Below are 20190 nucleotides of genomic sequence, written 5' to 3'. Positions count from 1 at the left end.
GTGATTCAAATTTCGATATATACTGACCTTAGGACACTTAAAACTAGTGAGGAGTAGGCCTGAGACACTTGCGTTGTTAGATCGCCAGATCTGACCATTTGAGTGATAATAGTGGGCACGTAGAACCCTATTAGAGATGAATCAAGTCATCTATCCGTTGATTTCCAAACCAATTAGTAATATTGGACCCCTAGATCCACCACCCATTCGATCTACAACTGACATGGAGTGGTCTAACACTTCAACACAACAATTGAATGGTTCACTCTATACGAATGACATGGACGTTCATCTAAGCCGAACTAGGAAGCTATCTGACCGTTAGATGGATGGAAATCATAGTTTGAACCCAGAAATAAATGTTGTGTGACCCATCTAGTTAGAATAATATCAATTTAAAATAAATAGTGGCCCACTAGCTAGATGAACGATTTTGATCATAGGTGTGGACCACATACCACCTCGAATTGATAATAATTAGCACTCAAAAGACATCTGTCAACTGATACGGCCCGCCTAAGACTTGGATCTACCTGTCAAACAACCATTTACTCCAAAAGCTTAAGCTGTCAAAGTGTGGTATATCACTGTATATGGAGGGACTTTATCACTTCAACACCCCCCCGCACGTGCGAGGTGGGAACTCCGTACGGGAACATATTGACGAAGGTGGAGGGACACTCACACCATAAATATGTCGGGCTTAATTTTTCGGTCCCTGGGCCGGACCTGATTTTCCTGACCCCCCGTGGGAGAATAATATATTAGCGAGGCATATTTGCTGCTCTTGAGATTCGAACATAGGACCTTCTGCTTTGATACCATGTCAAACAATCATTTACTCTAAAAGCTTAAGCTGTCAGAGTAATTTGATGCAGGACAATTAACCACTTGCTCTAAAAGCTCGAACTGTTAGAGTATAACGAATTAATCCTTTTATCTCATAGCCCCATGGGTTAGGACCTCAGCCGAACCCCCCTCATGGGCCCCAAATCACATGGGTACCACCTCACACGGGCCGTCCACTCCGAGTGTGTCCGCGCATCCCACAGGGTACCCCACTCGAGCCCAGTGTGAAATGCACATTAATCACCTCCGGTGAAGAGTCTCAAACACGAGACCTCCCCAGTGGGCCCCAAATCACATGGGTCACCCACCCCGAGTGTCCCCGAATCCCAAGAGCTACCCCACTCGAGCCCGGTGTGAAAATGCCTCTGCATTAATCACCCCCGGTGAGGAGTCTCGAACACGAGATCTCCCGCTCTGATACCATGTCAAACAACCATTTACTCCAAAAGCTTAAGCTGTCAAAGTGTGGTATATCACTGTATATGGAGGGACTTTATCACTTCAACACTACCTTATTCTTTGGGCCGACTAAAATTAGCTGACAAAACAGATGAACAGAGTGGATGGGTCGAAATCCTCATGGTGGACCCCACTTCATGCGGTGCATGTGCACATCAAATGCACACTCACCGTGCACTGGACCAAGGAGTCCAGTCAAATCGGGTTTGACCGATATTTCCAAAAGAAGGAAATTCCTTCTTTCCTTCTCCCAGGCCCAGCTGTTTTTTAATGGACGGATACCCGTCCATTTGTAACCATTGTGGCCCACCATCAGCGGACCGTCCATGTTGTAGAGGACCTAAACCCGTGTAAACCCTGCCCAATTTCACCCACTATCTCGCACACGCGAGACCACGATCACAGGCACAAGCGGGCTGGTTGTGCTTCTTTCCTTTCCAAAATCGAAAAGCTCCACGCTGGCGATCCACGTGAGGCTAGATCCAGTCATCTTAGCCGTTGGAGCAAGCTATCTCAACCGTCGTTGTCTGTTCACGCGGATTAGAGCTTTCAGTGGAAAACCAACGCCAAAGAAACCAAACTGCGATCAATTTTGTTGCGCCAACAGTTTCTCCCTGCCACGGGGCGAATCAAGGCCATCTATCCTCCATTCGATGGCTTAGAGAGAGTTTAGGTCTTCGAAAACAGGGCATATACAGCAACAGGTTCGCTGCCCTATCCCTTGTAGCCGCACCAGCGAAACCTAAGCCGTTTTCTCCCTCCTTCCGAACCCACCACCCAAACCTTCTTAGAGCTTCAAGAGAGCTTATCCATAAGCTACCTAGGGTCCCTACGAATCATCCCGTGCTATCAGATTAAAGGGAGAAGCAATGGGAGAGAGTCCGCCCATTAAAGGGATCCACAAAGTGCTTGCCAAGAATATCATCCAGTGAAAAGAAGCACCTAAAACCAAAAAATAAATAAAAATTGGCAGCAGGCCCTGTAGAGCTTTTAGGTTACAGGAACTGATGAAGGGAGTGCTATAAACGGATAAGGAAAAAAAACAATAGTTACTTTTGAAGAACACATGGATAATCCCTTCCACAAACAAACTCAAATGCAACTATGCAAACCTTAAGGTCCTTGATAAACCTCTCGAAATGCAACCGAGCACTAGGGAAGCTATAGGAACTGACCTAATATAGCACCCCTTGCCTACTATTTCAGAGAATTGCAAGACTTCAGCCATAGCTTGAATGATGTGCTCCTACAGTTCCCATTCTTCTGCTGCAGCCATAGCTTGAATGATGTGCGCCATAGCTTGAATGATGTGCAAATTAGTGAACAAATGAAGAGAGATAAACAGAATGTGAATACTAAGGGATGAAGAGATCAACAGGCCACCCAAATGAAGAACAGAGTCAGATCAGAGGACTTGCTTTGAATAAAAGGAACACCCAAGTGAATACTAAGGGATGAATAGAAGCAGATTAAAGTGCAGTATCAGTGCAATAAAAAAAATGACAGACTGCTAGTGAAATTGGGTAGATTAGCTTTCCCCATGTGTGTACATATCAGTGCCACATCTAGGTTATATCATGAGCCATATGCCTGCGCAATAATCCATCGATATTTTTATAAATAACTTATTCTAACGATGACAAGTTTAGCTCTCGTCCAGCATTTTCTTGCACATAAATCAAAGGCCATGAACTTCCCAGATTTGCAAGAGAGTCAATTTTTATATATTTGGAGGCCTGGCGCTACATGAGTAAAACACTATTCTACACAAAACTAGTTTCCTATTTTGCTTTGGACATGTAACTATGAATGATATGTGCATGTATGTATGTGTAAAACATCATTATTCACCAAACCCAGTTTCTTATTTTTGTTTTTGGCATGTATGTATGTATGTATGTGTGATGTGTATGCATACGTATGGGTTATAATACACCATTCTTAACAAGACCCTGTTTCCTGCGTTGCTTTCACATTTATGTATATATGATGGGTACATATATGTATCCATAAACTCCATTCTTCAACCAATTTTGTTGTTTTTGCTTTTGGTATGTATGTGTATGTGTACATATATTGTATATATTGACTAGAGTTTGTATATGGGTACTTGTATTTTGAGCTGATTGATTCCTGTGGTTTTCATTTTTCTGTTATTTGGATTTTTTTCCCTCTTTAAATTTTTGTTTCTTTTGCTTTTTGTTTTTCTTTTATGGTTGTTAATTTGAACCTTCATGTTGTTGATAACTTCCTCGTATATCTTTCGTGTGTGTGTGCTTGGTTATTTTATTGGATTCTTTTTGGGTGTTTTTTCCCTTTCATTTTTCCCTTTTCCATTTGTTTGCCTGATTGATGCTTTTCTTGAATATCCCCTTCTTGTGGGTTGTGTTTGATTATTTAATTGGATTCTTAGAAATGATTTATATATATATATAGTTTCAGTTTTTTCCCAATTCTTAGAAATTGATGCCTTTCCATTTGTTTTTTTTTTTGTTTTTTTTTTTTTTTTGTTTCTCTCTCTCTCTCTCTCATTGGGTTGGGCTGGAATTAGTAATTTCATTTTCTATGTTTTCTTTTCTCTTACAGATACTATTGATTTTTGTGAATTCTCATAAAGAAGAAAAGATTAAAAAAAAAGAAGAAGATAAATGTGAGGGGTGTATGACAATCCTAACCCTCAATTGATGGCCTTCTGTGGATGTTGGTACCTTCTTTAGGAAAAGATGACACACCAAACTTCCTTGGAAACCACACCCCCAACCCTCATCCTTGCATCACCTTTCGGGAAAATTGCATCCAAACAGCCCTTGACCACCTTATTTAAGAAACCATGATCCAACCAAGTACCTTATTTTGGAAACCATGCCCCCAGCCCACCATTCTCATCCGTTGGCATCACCAGGAATCCCACAGTTACAACTGCATTTCACCCTAACCCACTTACAGAAACTACTCTCTCAATCACACTACATGCCTTACTTCACAAGTACAACCAATCCCAAACCTCACACTCTCCCTTCCGTTCTCTCACAGGACCTGCCACAACCCACTAGTTACAATTACTTGTTAGAATTCTCAACCAATGGGCCATCATTGGCCAATAGTTTGGATTCAAATCGGATCAGATTGGTTTATCATGTATGAGATGTATGAGTATGCTGCAGGTCCTACTTAAGTGATCGTAAACATGATCCAAGGGGTAGCAAACACATGTATGCTCATGGTACGTAGAGTCTAGGATTGTGTGGTGTTTTGACTAGTGTGGAGTGTTAAAATATAGGAGTTTAAATGATAGCTCAGGACTCCCCAAAAGTCATAAGAACTGGCCTTAACTGCCGTATTCTAGAAGTCGTTTTCTATGTTTTCTTTTCTCTTGCTGATACTATTGATTTTTAGAATTCTAGTTTAATTTTTGTTGAGTTTCATGCCTTAAAAAAATTTCGATTTTTAGAGAAGAATTCTCATTTGGTTTATGTGAAAGTATATGCATTCAGTGGCTAATGATAGTCACAAATTAAGATTTCTTGCATACCTATTCTACTATGTATAAGAAATTTTAGATCTAACATTTCCGTATAGTTATAATGATACCATAACTATCGAACACTGCTATTGTCTGTATCTAGCATAAGAGGAACATCACAAACTGGTGGATATTTGATCACTCAATTACCATAACAACCAATATTTTGTACTATGTTTGGATAGTGTGCTTCCAATTATATAAACGAATAACTGCATATCACATTTAAATTTTATTTTATTTTTGAAAAAAAAGGCAAAGGACAAGATCAATTATATAAATGAATAACTGCATATCACATGTACTCTTGTAACCATCTTCCTGATATTATAAATATACATCCATATGAGATCTAGATAGCTCATCTGTTGTGCCATAAGCCAACAGTCAGGTTGATCGGAGCCCCTTATGGGAGAATTTCTGCTCTTGTATGTAAATCATTGGTCAGACTTTTTTCTAACCATTGGTTTCTAATCAACAAAAATCATCAAATCAGAGGATAAATTCATCTCGCCGGTGTAAGTTTATTGGTGTAGCCCATCCAAACAGGGGCCTATCAGATGAACGATCTCGATCCTATACATCTTTGCCACTGTCATATGAATGTAGATGGAGAGCTCAATAACTATTCTGTTATTGGTCAGATTTTCTTCCCACGCAAGCATTATCTCTGAAATAAACATCCCAAACCGCAATGGAAATCAAATACTATACATATCAGTTTCTCAAATGCTACCTATTACCAAAAAAGGCATTATCTCTATTCTTTTCTTTTTTCTTTTTTCAATTTCTCCTCCCAATCAAAGAACTAAACCAAAAAACGATCTCCTCCCTAGAAATTTCAAATCCCTCAATTAAAAGAAAATTTTAAAAAATTAATTAATTAATATTCAAAAGATCTACATCATCAAAGCACAAATGAAAAACATCAGACAAAATTTTAAAAAAATAAAAATAAAAATCCTATAAAACGATCTCAACATCAAAATGCAGCTCCAGAAACCCCCAAAAATCGTTGCAGAACACAAATGTGACTCTAAAAACCCTAGAAAACATAATGCAGTTCGATGAAACCCTAACCTTACAATGCGGGAAGACGAGATCGAAAAGATTGCATTTGCTCTTACCTTAAATCAATAAAACAGGAAGCGAGAAAGTAAAAGAAACCCTAGATCTGATGTGAACGCGATAACCAAACGAGTCCGCCTTTGAAAACGTGAGCTCGTTGAGATCAGTGAATCCAAAGGAGAGCTCTCTCCTCCAGCATTTAAACTGAGAGAGAGATAGAGATGGAAAATTGGTAGCAGGGTTTTCTGACAGAATTGAGGGAGCGGGTCGGAGAAAAATTACAGAGCTTTTACCTTTATCGTTGCTGCCAGGTGTTGCAAGAAGAAAAAAAGGAAAGAAGATAAACATGAAGGACAAATGTCATGGAAGCAAACTAATGGGAAAGGGAGAGGCTGAGTGCGAGAGAGAGAGAGAGAGAGAGAGAGAGAGAGAGAGAGAGAGAGGGTGAGGGAGAGTGGGAGATCGAGAGAGGGTGAGGGAAAGGGAGAGGCTTTTGGGTTATGGGAGATGGGCGCGCGAGAGAGAGAGAGGGAGATACGACGCAAATGGATAGGCCCTTATGTTTTTTTTTTAATAAAAAGGGACCCTTTGCCCGCAGCCGTTAAAACGTGCTGTGGGCAAAGGGTAAGCCCATCAGTTGGCTAAGCCCTAATTTGTTGTAGTGTCCACCATTTTTCCTTTGCCACATTGTGTTGGATCGACTTAGTCAGGTTGAGTGATTCCAACGTTGTGGCCAGAATGGGGCAAGAAAGAAGTAGAAGAAGTTAGAGATAAAGAGGGAAGACAGGGAGAAAGAGAACAGGAGAGAGAGAGAGAGGGTGGTGTGGCTATGTTGCCGCACCTGTCTGAGTCGGGTCAGGTCGTGGGTCGAGTCGGGGTTCCTTCCCTGTCTAGAGAGGAAGAAGAAGAAAGTGGAGAGAAGGAGAGCAAGAGAAAGGGAGAGAAACATGAGGGAGAGAATCGGGCTGGTGGCTTTTGCACTAGTCCGACTCAGTCAAGTCTGGCCCAAGTAAAGAAGAGCTGGACATCCATTGCTGGACGTTCCAGCACATGAAGAGAATAAGGGAAAGAGATAGGAGGAGAATGTAGAGAAAAGGAAGAAGAAAGGGGAAGAAAAGAGGGAGAGAAGGCAGTCTGGGAGCCGTTGTTGAGTCAGCTTGGCCGAAACTGAGTTTGGCTAGGACGTGTCGGGTTGCTCTTCAACCGACCCACTTGCTGTTGCTGCTGAGCCTGTTTCAAGCTTGGGGTGTTGCTGGATGTTCCAGCAATATGGGTAGCAGAAGAAGGAGAAGTTAGAGGCAGAGAGAGAAACGAGAGAGTAGGGGGAGTTGGGTCAGTGGCTGCCCGACCCAACCGAGTCGAGCGCGACTCGACCTCGGTTTTGGTCCAGGTTGCTGGATGGTAAAAAGAAAAAAGAAGAAGAGAGAAACAAATGGAGATAAATGAAAAGGCCGAGCTATATGTCCTAGGGGGGTGAATAGGACTATGCCAAATTAAAAATTAACAGTGGAATTTAAATAAATTAAATACAGATAGCAATAGATAATCCCACAATGCTAAATTTAAAGAAAACCTCAAAAGAACGAGTATTGAGAGGTTGATACAAATGTTGTTCTAAGGACAACCTTACACTATAAAAACTAAGGGTTTATGGCAGGACAACCTTACTAGAACGGTTTGTATATCAAAAACTCAAACTTGATATAGAGGAATAAATAAATAAATAGCAAGAAAGGAAATCTAAGCTATTACAACATTCCCACACATCCACATAAGGATTACGACATTCTCCACAAATGTAATAAGGGAAATTACAACCATTCACAAAAAGAAATAAACATTCAAACCACAACACCAAAAATTATAGTGGTTCTCTTGTGTATACACCAACTGTTTAGAAAAACAGCCACACAACTACTCCATTCCTAATATCCTCACACAGTGGATATTAGTGTTCACTATGAAAATAAATTTTTTCAGATTCACCCAAAACCCTCACAATTGTGTCTTTCAAGTGGGCTTACACAATTCAAAAACCCCCACATTCTAAGTTTTCTGGATCACCTCAGACAAACCAAAACAGAGATTTTTCTAACACAACTCAAAAACCAAAATAGAAATTTACAATAATGTAAAATACCTGAATATTCTCTTTTTGATGCCGCCCGGTAGAACTAAATCGAAGTAGAATTTCAACGTAGAAGTTCAATGTCCAAACTCACTTATGAAATGGTTTTAGATTCTAAATTGATTTTAAATTAAATCAAGTTAGGCTAGCTCTATTTGATTTTGATTCTAAGAAAAGGGTAATCCTCAATCCCTTCTTCAAATATGAATGAAATATAGAATGCAAAATCAAATATAACAACGCTAAATTAAGAGAATATTAAATGAACACAATATAGCTTAAAAAGAACACTAACTTATCTCTTAGAGTGATGTATTGATTTATCTTGAATTGAATGAAAAACTTTGAAATTCATGCTCTATTTATATGTAAAGAAATCACGTTCACGACTGGTCCTGAGGACACCACGACTGGTCGTAGGACCAACTGATTTTTGAAATTTTGAGCGCGATAAAATAAAACCATTTGAGGGACCTCCACGACTGGTTGTGACCTGTCCACGACTGGTCGTGTGGAACCTGGAATAGTTACTGGACTTGTAGCTGCAGGACTGGTCGTGAACGAGTCGAGTACTGTTCACACGACCGGTCGAGCAGTCTCCAGGACTGGTCGTGGCTTAATAAAAAATTCTAAAAATCTGCAACAAACTTAGGACTAGTCGTGGAATTTTTTGGACTGGTCGAGCCAGTGCTAGGACTAGTTGTATAGAGTTCAGGACTAGTTGATAAATAGTCTATTCACTTATAAAATGATTTAATTGAATTATGTATTCAAAATGACCTACCCTAAGGTCAATCTAAGGTCATTCATGCCCTAACCATGATGTATATTAACATCTCTTTTTCTTCAGTTGATAGTCATTCTTTGAAGTTCATGAAGCTTGAAATCATGTTAAAGGATGAAGCTTGAACTTGAGACCTTTTGAAGAATATTTAAACTTAAAGTTGTAGCCTTAAGAAGCTTGAACTTGAAACATCTTGAATCTTGAGCTTGAGGTTCAAAGTACAAAGACTTTATCTTGACTTGGAGCTTGAATTATGAATCTTAAACATTAAACACTCACTTGATGGTGTACTCGAACAAGACCAAGTAATCTTGCCTTTCTTGAAGTAAAGATCTTTGTTCTTGAGTGATGCAAAGTCTTCATGATGTAAAAGAGCTACACAAGACACAGATTCCAAGAGAGGTTTTGGCACTACGAAATTTGACAATTATTGGAGCTAGAAACTATAGCACTTACAATCTCCCCCTTTGTCAAATTTGTGACAAAACACAAAACACACTCCATATAAACATAAGAATTATACGCATAAAGAATCATGCACCAGTTATAAAAAGAAAAGCATGCATTGCATTACTTCCACCAATAATCAATTTCACAATACTCCCCCTTACTTAACTCCCCTTCAAAAAAAATAAAATCATTCACAATCATTCACAATCAATCCATCCATACTCCACATCCATAATCCACATGCCATACCAATATATTACAATCACCATATAATAAGCATGCCAAAATTCTCCCCCTTTTTGTCACAATATGACAAAGGAAGGAAGTAAGAGATAGAAGTGGAATTATATAAAGAAGGAAGAATAAGAAGAGTATTGAATTATAAATGATCAAGAAAGTCATCATATGAAATCCATAAGCATGTCATTGTCAAACATAAGAAACCAAGTTCAACCATGTACTACAAAGTTAAGTCGAGTATAACCTCACAAGACAAAATAAACTAAGTAGCAGTAAAGCTATTACAAACCAAGATTAGAAAATACTAATCAGATCCTGAAGATGGAGCAGGAATAGATGGATCAATCTGATATAAACCCTTATTAATGCGCCTCATATATTTACGCATATAAGCAAATTGCGAATCCTGGGTTACATGAATCTGAGCCACCTGTTCCTTAAGAGAATGCAACCTCTCAGCAAAATCAGAAGACTGATAATCAGGGTCAGCCTCAGAATCTGATTCGAGCTCATTAAAGATATCGTCTATGTTAATATCATCAGGAGGTAGATCGCCTTCTTCTTCACTTACTGCTTCAGTTCCACCACCACCCACATTGACCTGGCCTTCGGCTAACCTCAAATTCATCTTGTTTATATTTAAGTTGTTGAAGATGATGTGATGAATGAGTGACTCTCTAACAGGCATAGCCACTAACATATGGGTAGCCAACACAGTCATAAGATATGCAAAAAAGATATCAATGTGTCCAGGATGGAGACAAAATTGTATGATGGAATGACAGATTAAAGAAGGAAGACAAACATTTGTACCAGAAAGGATGGAATGCAAAATCTGAACCATGAAAGAAGTGAGTTCAGTTTTGTTACCAGACCGAGGATAAAGATTTGAAATAAATATCCTATGAAGGACCTTGTGTCTGGGTAACAAGTACTTTGAAGCAAGCGCATTCTCATTTTGACTCCCTTGTGCATCTATATTACATAATGCTTTTGTAAGCATACGTTTTTCTGATTCAGATGATTTAGCTACTAGAGTGCTAATTAGAATACCTTCATCATTGACAGGTATGTCCATTAAGCTAGAAATCAGATGTCGGTCTACTTCAAATGGACCTTCTCTAGTTGCTATAATAAAAGTTAAATTTTCAGTTGAAAAATCAGAAATACATGCAAACATAGCTTGCGCAATAGACCGGTATGTCGGCCCACCCTAATATAGAATGTTATCCCATCTTACAGATTAGAGAAGAGGAAGGATTTCAAAGGGAGCACGATGTTCAACATGCATAGGTCGCTCAACTATAACATCGCGCAATCGTAAATCCTGCACATAGGGAGGATCATCTTTGGGTGACCGAAGGTGGCGCCTTGCAATAAGTGTCGATCTAGATGTTGAAGGACCATGAGTATTTTTCTTTCTACCTCTACTATCCATTTGCAACTAGGAATACAAGAAATCAAGAGGTTACAAAAGATGTAAAGTGAGTTTTCTCAAAATCAGATTTTGGAGAAGAAAACCCCAAAAACCTCAATGAAATAAGAAATAAATCACTCCAAGGATGAAAAAGAAGTAATATGGACTTAAATCTATAAGAAAAATATAAATAAACCACTAACCTTTAAGATCAATGGAGATGGGTTCGACCGGTCGTGCTTAGACCCATTGAAGAAGAAGCCCAAATGAAGAAAAGAGGAATTTTTCCCCCAAATATAGTCAAACCTGCGATTCAACGACTGGTCAAGTACGTGCTCGACCGGTCGTGCCACAACTGGTCGAGCATGTACTCGACTAGTCGTGCATAGCCAAAAATATGTATTTTTCATTAAATTTTGAAATTTAAACAAACTAACTAATAAGTATATACATTATAATACAGAAATGCATGAATAATTAATTCAAATTACACATACTAAGCTCAAATTTCAATTTAGAAAATCTACTTTTGTTGAGCGATTTTGTGAATATGTCAGCAAGTTGAGTTTCGGTCGGAATGTATTCTTAAAGAATTGTCTTTTCTTTCACTAATTCATGAATGTAATGATATCTAATGTCAATGTGCTTGGTTCGTGAATGCTGGATTAGATTTTTAGATATATTAATTACATTAGAATTATCACAATATAAAACCATAGAGTTCTGTGCAATTCCGTAATCGCTTAGCATTCTTTTCATCCATACAAGTTGAGAGCATGCATTACCAGCAGCAATGTATTTAGCCTCAGCGGTTGAGAGCGATACGGAACTTTGTTTCTTACTTTGCCAAGAAACTAGATAGTTCCCAACATAGAAACAACCACCACTGGTTGATTTCCTATCATCAACATTACCAGCCCAATTAGCATCAGTGTAACCAGCAAATTGAACATCAGTATCATATGGATACCAAAGACCCAGATTAGCTGAACTTGCGACATATCGCATAATCCGCTTAACAGCAGTTAAATGTGACTCTTTAAGGTCAGATTGATATCTAGCACAAATTCATATGCTAAATGCAATATCAGGTTAGCTTGTAGTTTAGTACAACAAACTACCTATTATACTACGATATACTTTAGGATCCACTTTCTTACCTGCAGAGTCCTTTGAGAGTTTTAAAGTCGAGCTCATAGGAGTATTAAAAATTTTCCCATTCTCAAATCCGAACTTTTTAACTAAGTTTAGAGCATATTTGGTTTGAGAAATGAAGAAACCATCAGGTTGCTGTTTAACTTGCAACCTTAGAAAATAATTCAATTTCCCAACCATGCTCATTTCGAACTTAGATTTCATAAGATCTGCAAACTCAACAGTCATATTAGCACAGGTAGATCCGTAAATAATATCATCAACATAAATCTGTACAATTAAAATGTGATCATTATGTTTCTTTACAAATAAAGTTTTATCAGCACTTCCCATTATAAAGTTATAGTAAAAACTTAGTCAATTTTCATACCATGCCATGGGAGCTTGTTTTAAACCATAGAGAGCCTTTTTTAGGCGATAGACATGATCAATATTCTTAGGGTCTTCAAAACCCATGGGTTGTTCAACATACACTTCTTCATACAAATCACCATTTAAAAAAGTACTCTTTACATCCATTTGATAAATTTTAAACTTTTTAAAAGTAAGTAATGGATATAAAAGTCTGATTGATTCAAGATGAGCTACTGGGATAAAGGTTTTATCATAATCGATGCCTTTAATTTGAGTGTACCCTTGTACAACCAATCTAGCCTTGTTTCGAATTCTATTACCAAGTTCATCAGACTTATTTTTGAAAATCATCTTAGTTCCGATAATATATTTATCTTTTGGCCTAGGGACTAAGTACCAAACATCATTTCATATAAATTGATTAAGCCCTTCTTACATCGTAACTATCCATTTTTCGTCAGTAAGAGCTTCTTTTACGTTAGTCGGTTCTATCTGGGATGTAAAGCATACGTAGTTACAACATCTTCTAGTTGTCTACGAGTGCGCACACCTGTGAGAGGGTTTCCAAGAATCTGATTAGTTGGATGATCTTTAACAGTTCTCAGTTCAGAGTTGTTTTGACTTGATGAAGAATCTGATTTATCAATTAGAAGTACTCCATCATTATCTGAACTTGAGACAGGTGTATTCAAGTGATCATCAATAACCACATTAATGGACTCTTGAATAACACTGGTTCTCTTATTAAGAACCCGATATGCTCGACTATTCAGAGAATATCTTAAAAATATCCCATCATTACTTTTGGTGTCGAATTTACCCAGATTTTCTTGGTCACACAAAATCTAGCACTTGTTGCCAAAAACTCGAAAGTATTTGACAGTATGCTTCTTATCAAACCACATTTCATAAGCCATTTTACCATTTGATTTTCTAGTGTAAACACGGTTAATTATATAACATGCAGTATTTACGGCTTCGGCCTAAAGATTTTTAGGGAGCTTCATACTATTTAACATTACATTTACCATTTCTTGAAACACTCTATTTTTTCTTTCTACTATACCATTTTGTTGTGGTGTTTTAGGCGCAGAGAATTCATGTGATATTCCCTAATCACTGCAAAATTTCTCAAAATCACAAATTCTGATCCATGATCACTATGGATCTTACAGACTTGAGTCTCTTTTTCAGTTTGGATACGTCTAAGTACCCTTTTAACTTCATTGAGAGTTTCTGATTTGTCTCTTAAGAAGACTACCGAAGTATATTTGGTAAAGTTATCAACGATTACCAGAATGTACTTTTTGTCACCTTGACTCTCCGTTCTAGTTGGTCCAATAAGATCCATATGGAGGAGTTCGAGCGGTTTAGATGTAGCATTGGAGTCCACTTTTTTGTGAGAGCTCCTAGTTTGCTTGCCAATCTGGCATTCGTCATATATTTTATCTATTTTTTATATTTTGGGTAAGCCTCTTACTAACTCTCTTTTGCTCAATCTATATAAGTTACGGTAGTATACATGTCCAAGGCGTTTATGCCATAACTCAGTCTCATCGGTATGGACCATGTAACACGATAAATTAGATGAGCTAGAGTCACTTACAATATAGCAGTTTTCAGAAGTTCTGTGACCAATTAATATTACAGAACCGTTTTTATTTAAAATTTTATACCCTAAGTTAGAAAATTTTACGCTATGATTTTTATCGCATATTTAAGAAATGCTTAATAAGTTATGTTTTAAACCTTCTACATATAAAACATTCTCAAATAAAGGGAGGTTAGAAAGTTGAACCGTACTTTGGTTATTAATCCTGCAGTTGCTACCATCACCAAATGTGACTGAACCATTAGTCATGTCTTTAAGATTGGTGAACAAACCTTTGTCACCAGTCATGTGCCTGAAGCATCTACTGTCTAGGTATCAGTTTGAATGGCTTGATACTTTAAAAGTCGTGTGGGCAACCAAGTAACCTTAGGAACCCATTTCATAACTGTTTTAAGTTTAGGAGTATAGTTGATCTTTTTATGATTGTAGTTGAGACCGACCTATTGAGTTAGATTTTAAGAGCTCTTTAAGTAAATCAACAATTTTCTCAGCTAAAGGATTACGATTATGATTCTTATAGTTACTGTGGTTGCTTTTAGGTTTTAAGGATTGAAAAGTTTCAACATTTTTACAATAATTTTGATTTAAAATTTTCCCTTTTGAGTTTGAAAACTCTCCTTTCACAAACTTAGGAGGAGCATTCTTATGTTTAGGACGAATATTTTTGTCGTAGCCCAAACCGGATCGGTCGCCACATTTTCTGGATCCGAATAATAGTTTTTCTAACTCAGGATCTCCTTGGGCATACCTCCATGTATCCTTTAAACTCAAAAGTGAAGAGACTTCAAGTTTTAGTTTTTCATTTTCAGATTTTAGATTTTCAATAAGGGAGGTTTTGAAATCTAAATCGCATTTAGTTTTTTTAAAAGAATCTAAAATATGGGATTTTTCTAAAACAAGAGTATCAAATTTTTCTTTAAGTTTCGAAAACTTTTCTTTTTAAAATTTTAGTTTTACAGCAATTTTATAACTTTCCTTGTATAGGGCATTGTAAGCATCTTGAAGATCTTCTTCATTTTCATGATCATTATTCAGATTTTCTTCACTAGTTAAATCATCACGATCTGAAAAAGTGAACTTGGCTAGAGTCATAAGGGCTTTAACTTCATTACCCGACTCGGTTTCAGATACTTCTAATTCAGAAGAGGCTTCAGAGCCAAAAGATTCATCCCAAGTAGCCAACATACCTTTCTTTTAGGTTTGTCCTTTTTAGGACACTTGTTCGCTAAATGCCCACATTCATGGCAGTTGTAATATTGACTATCTTTTAAGGATTTCCAAGTTTTAGATTTAGATATTTTCTTATCATTAGATTTTTGAAAATCAATCCTCTTTTTACTTTTGAAAATCTTATAAAAATTTTTACCTAAAAGGGCCATATCATCTTCATAATTTTCTAAATAAGAATGACTAGTTTCTTGAGAAATACATTTAGAAGACTCAAGGGCGATGGATTTACCTTTAGGAGCTTTAAAGTTTAACTTATAGGTTTATAAAGAACCAACTCTTCTACCCTGATATTATCCGTATCACGAAGTTCCTAGATCGCGGTCTCCTTTGAATTGAACCGTTTGGATAATGAGCATAGTATCTTTGTACAGACTTTACTTTCTAGGATTTTATCACCGAGACCCCACATAGAGTTAACAATGTCATTTAATATAATATAAAAGTTCAAGAATGTTTCACTTTCCTCCATACGTATTTCCTCAAATTTAGTTGTGAAGATTTGGACTTTAGATTTCTTGACGATTGTTGTTCCCTTGTGTGTCATTTCCAAAATATCCCAGGCTTGCTTTGCAGTATCATAGGATATAATTCTTTTGAATTCATCCAGTGATAGTGCGCAAGTTATGGTGTTTAAAACTTTTGCATTAGCACTACTTTTATTTTTCTGAAGAGTGGTCCAAGAAAAATAAGGTGTGATTTTCATAGTTTTGGATCCATCGATACCAGTTACTTCAGTAGTAGGAGGGGTCCATTCAGTCACGTGTGGCTTGCCACACGCTCTCATCCATGGATTTTAAGAAAATCCTCATTTTGGCTTTCTAATAGGCATAATTGGAGCCATCAAATGGTGGAGGCCTAGTGACTAAAAAACTATCAAAATTTGACATCTTAAATAGCTCAGATCGATTAGCTCAGAAAATAAATCTAAATAGAATAATTAAAAACGAGCTATTAGGCTCTAATACCACTTGAAAAGGCTGAGCTATATGTCCTAAAGAGAGGGGGGGGGGGGGGTGAATAGGACTATACCAAATTAAAACTTAACAGCGAAATTTAAATAAATTAAATATAGATAGCAATAGATAATCCCACAATGTTGAATTTAAAGACAACCTCAAAAGAGCGAGTATTGAGAGGTTGATACAAATGTTATTCTAAGGACAACCTTACACCATAAAAACTAAGCGTTTATGGCAGGACAACCTTACTAGAACAGTTTGTGTATCAAAAACTCAAACTTGATACAGACGAATAAATAAATAAATAGCAAGAAAGGAAATCAAAGCTATTACAACATTCTCACACATCCACATAAGGATTACAACATTCTCCATAAATGTAATAATGGAAATTATAACCATTCACAAAAAGAAATAAACATTCAAACCACAACACCAAAAATTATAGTGGTTCGCTTGTGTGTATACCAACTGTTTAGAAAAACAGCCACACACTACTCCACTCCTAATATCCTCACATAGTGGATATTAGCGTTCACTATGAAAATAAGTTTTTCCAAGTTCACCTAAAACCCTCACAATTGTGTCTTTCAATTAGGCTTACACAATTCAAAAAACCCGGCACTTTGAGTTTTCTGGATCACCTTAGACAAACCAAAACAGAGATTTTTCTGGCACAATCTTAAAAACCAAAACAGAAATTTACAATAATGTAAAATACCTGGATATTCTATTTTTTATACCACCCGGTAGAACCAAATCGGATTAGAATTTCAATGTAGAAGTTTAATGTCCAAACTCACTTATGAAATGGTTCTAGGTTCTAAATTGATTTTAAATTAAATCAAGTTGGGCTATCTCTATTTGATTTTGATTCCAAGAAAAGGGTAATCCTCAATCCCTTCTTCAAATATGAATGGAATATAGAATACAAAATTAAATATAATAAAGCTAAATTAAGAGAATATTAAATGAGCACAATATAGCTTAAAAAAATGCTAACTTATCTCTCAGAGTGACCTATTGATTTATCTTGAATTGAATGAAAAACTCTAAAATTCGTGCTCTATTTATAGGTGAGAAATCACGTTCACGACTGGTCCTGAGGACACCATGACTGGTCGTAAGACCAATTGATTTTTGAAATTTTGAGCGCGATAAGATAAAGCCGTTCCACGACTGGTCGTAGGCCCTCCACGACTGGTCGAGGGACCTCCACGACTGGTCGTGTGGAACTTGAAATAGTAGTTGGACTTTGAGTCATAGCTGCAGGACTAGTCGTAAACGAGTCGAGCACTGTTCACACGACCAGTCGAGCAGTCTCTAGGACTGGTCGTAGCTTAACAAAAAATTTTAAAAATCTGTAACAAACTTAGGACTGGTCATGGAATTTTTTGGACTGGTCGAGCCAGTGCTAGGACTAGTCGTACAGAGTCCAGGACTAGTCGAGAAATAGTCTATTCACTTATAAAATGATTTAATTGAATTATGTATTCAAAACGACCTACCCTAAGGTCAATCTAAGGTCATTCATACCTTAACCATAATGTATGAACATTGACATCTCTTTTTCTTCAGTTGATAGTCAGTCTTTGAAGTTCACGAAGCTTTAAATCCTTTTAAAGGATGAAGCTTGAACTTGAGACCTTTTGAAGAATATTTAAACTTGAATTTGTAGCCTTAAGAAGCTTGAACTTGAAACATCTTGAATCTTGAGCTTGAGGTTCAAAGTACAAAGACTTTTTCTTGACTTGGAGCTTGAATTATGAATCTTGAACATCGACCACTCACTTGATGGTGTACTCAAATAAGACCATGTAATCTTGCCTTTCTTAAAGTAAAGACCTTTGTTCTTGAGTGATGCAAAGTCTTCATGATGTAAAAGAGCTAAACAAGACACGGATTCCAAGAGAGGTTTTGTCACTACCAAATTTGACAATTATTGGAGCTAGAAACCATAGCACTTACAATAGAGAGTAAAAAAGAAGGAGAATAGAGAGAGAGAGAGAATTGGTAGTTGAGTCAACTTGCTGTCGAGTTAAGTCCGAGTTGACTTGGTCCAAGTTACTGTTGAACATTCCAGCAACAGGGAGAGAGTGAGTAAGAGAAAGAAAAAAAAAAGAAGAACAGGAGAGAAGATAGGGAGAGGAAGGATGGGTGGTTGTTGCACCAACCGAGTCAACTCGGTTGAGTTGTCGGCCCAGTTTGGGCTTGGCTTGAGTTTGGGCCTTGTGAGAGTCTACAAAGAGTTGAGGGAAAGAATGAGAGAAAATAAGGGGGAGAGAGAGAGGTGGAGCTACTGAGTCATGCTTGAGTCGACTCAGCCACTTATCAGGTTTTATCACCGAGTTAAGTGCTTTAACTCGCTAAGACCAAGCTCAAGCTACATCGAATAGACCACACCTCAAGATGAGTTTAAGGCCTTATAACTTTGGCCTTCCAATAGAATCTTAGTTATTAAGTTTTTATTTATGATGATTATTTATTTCTCTCATTGTCCTCATCTAGTTTCTCGACCATGTTAGATACATACTAGAGAAGGTGATCTGAGTTGAAACCATTTCAATCAAAATTTAAGGTGAGGACTCACCCTTTGAGCTTCCCACTTTATTTGATCAATCTGGATATAGATGATGGCATGATTCCCCTAACTGAGTTACTTACCTTACTATTGAATATGCTAACTGTTGTATAGTTAATTCATGTGTTAGATGATAGACATCTCTCTTTAATCGTAACATGCATAAATGATTTGATGATAATATGCTATCTTTTGTTGTACCTATAATAATTAGTTATATGCTACCACTTGCGTTTAAATGATAAATTGAATGGAACCTACCTTGGACTTATCATCCTGCGATCCACATTTGCCTTACACGGCTTAGATCGGTTATTGGTACCCTTCATGGCTTATTGGTTATATTTGCACATCTTGATGATTTTTGGGTCATTAGGTGGAGTTCGTTATGATTTTTGGGTGGAGTTGAAGTTCCAATGTTGATTTTCTAGCCATCTTGCCGAGTTCATACGATTTTCAAATGATGCCAAGGTTCCTACATTGGTACTCTCTTCATCTTGCGTTGTTCAGTCGTATGATGATTTTCGGGTGGAGCTGAAGTTGGTTTATCGATTTTCTAGCCATCTTGCGGTGTTCACATACGATATGATTTCTCGGTGAAGCAGAGGGTTGTATGTTGATTGTCTCTTCATTTCACGGAGTTCAGTCGTACCATGATTTTCGGGTGGAGCTGAAGTACGTTTATTGATTTTCTAGCCGTCTTGCGGAGTTCACGTACGATACGATTCCTGGGTGAAGTAGATGTTTAAGGGTTAATTTTCTATTCACCTTATGGATCTCGCCTGTATCATGATTTCCGTATGGAACTGAAGTTTGTCTATCGATTTTCTAGCCATCTTGCGGAGTTCACGTATAATGTGATTTTGGGGGTAATAGAAAGTCCTACGATTGATTAATTGACTATCTGGACATATTCCCTTATATTGCGATTGCCATTTTTCTTATAATGAGATTCTATTGATTGGTTTAATTTTTGAGTACATAAGTATGATTATGAAGTATCCTATTTAATATATCTAATTTCATGACTTGTAATCTATAATGGATTATGAATGATGAGTCCGCAATCTTAGAGGGTGCTCCTCACTGCGATAACCATTGATGCTATTAAACCATAATAGTTGATGCAGGTGTAGAGCGAGCCAATACTGTTCACTGGTTTACTAGAGCAGATCGGATAGCTGAGGAGCTAGACGGGGTCCCTGTGGCTCATATTGAGCTCCACCACTAGTTGATAGATTCCTGTTTTTGTCTATATGAACTTTGTTATTTCGGATTGTATAAGTCCTGTATGGGCGCTACACTTGAATTTTCATTATGGTTGGAATGCTTTTATACAATGCATGGTTTACTCTAGCTTCGTCGTTGTTAACTCTGATTA

At 37.4% G+C, this 20190-nt stretch overlaps 2 long non-coding RNA genes across 2 annotated transcripts; both read right to left on the bottom strand.

Annotated features, from left to right (window-relative positions):
* Window positions 1-2250: 2250 nt before the first annotated feature.
* LOC131232946 (uncharacterized) lies at window positions 2251-6557 on the bottom strand. Its single transcript, XR_009165001.1, has 3 exons — window positions 5959-6557; window positions 2484-2586; window positions 2251-2327 (listed from the first exon to the last, which is right to left on the bottom strand). It is a non-coding gene; the product is annotated as an uncharacterized LOC131232946 (long non-coding RNA).
* On the bottom strand, window positions 2613-5202 carry LOC131232947 (uncharacterized). The gene is made up of 3 exons (XR_009165002.1): window positions 4017-5202; window positions 3106-3479; window positions 2613-2938 (listed from the first exon to the last, which is right to left on the bottom strand). It is a non-coding gene; the product is annotated as an uncharacterized LOC131232947 (long non-coding RNA).
* Window positions 6558-20190: the final 13633 nt, after the last annotated feature.

This window comes from Magnolia sinica, chromosome 18, assembly GCF_029962835.1.
Source record: "Magnolia sinica isolate HGM2019 chromosome 18, MsV1, whole genome shotgun sequence".
Classification (NCBI taxonomy): Eukaryota; Viridiplantae; Streptophyta; class Magnoliopsida; order Magnoliales; family Magnoliaceae; genus Magnolia; species Magnolia sinica.
This window is presented reverse-complemented; position numbering and strand designations above follow the sequence as displayed.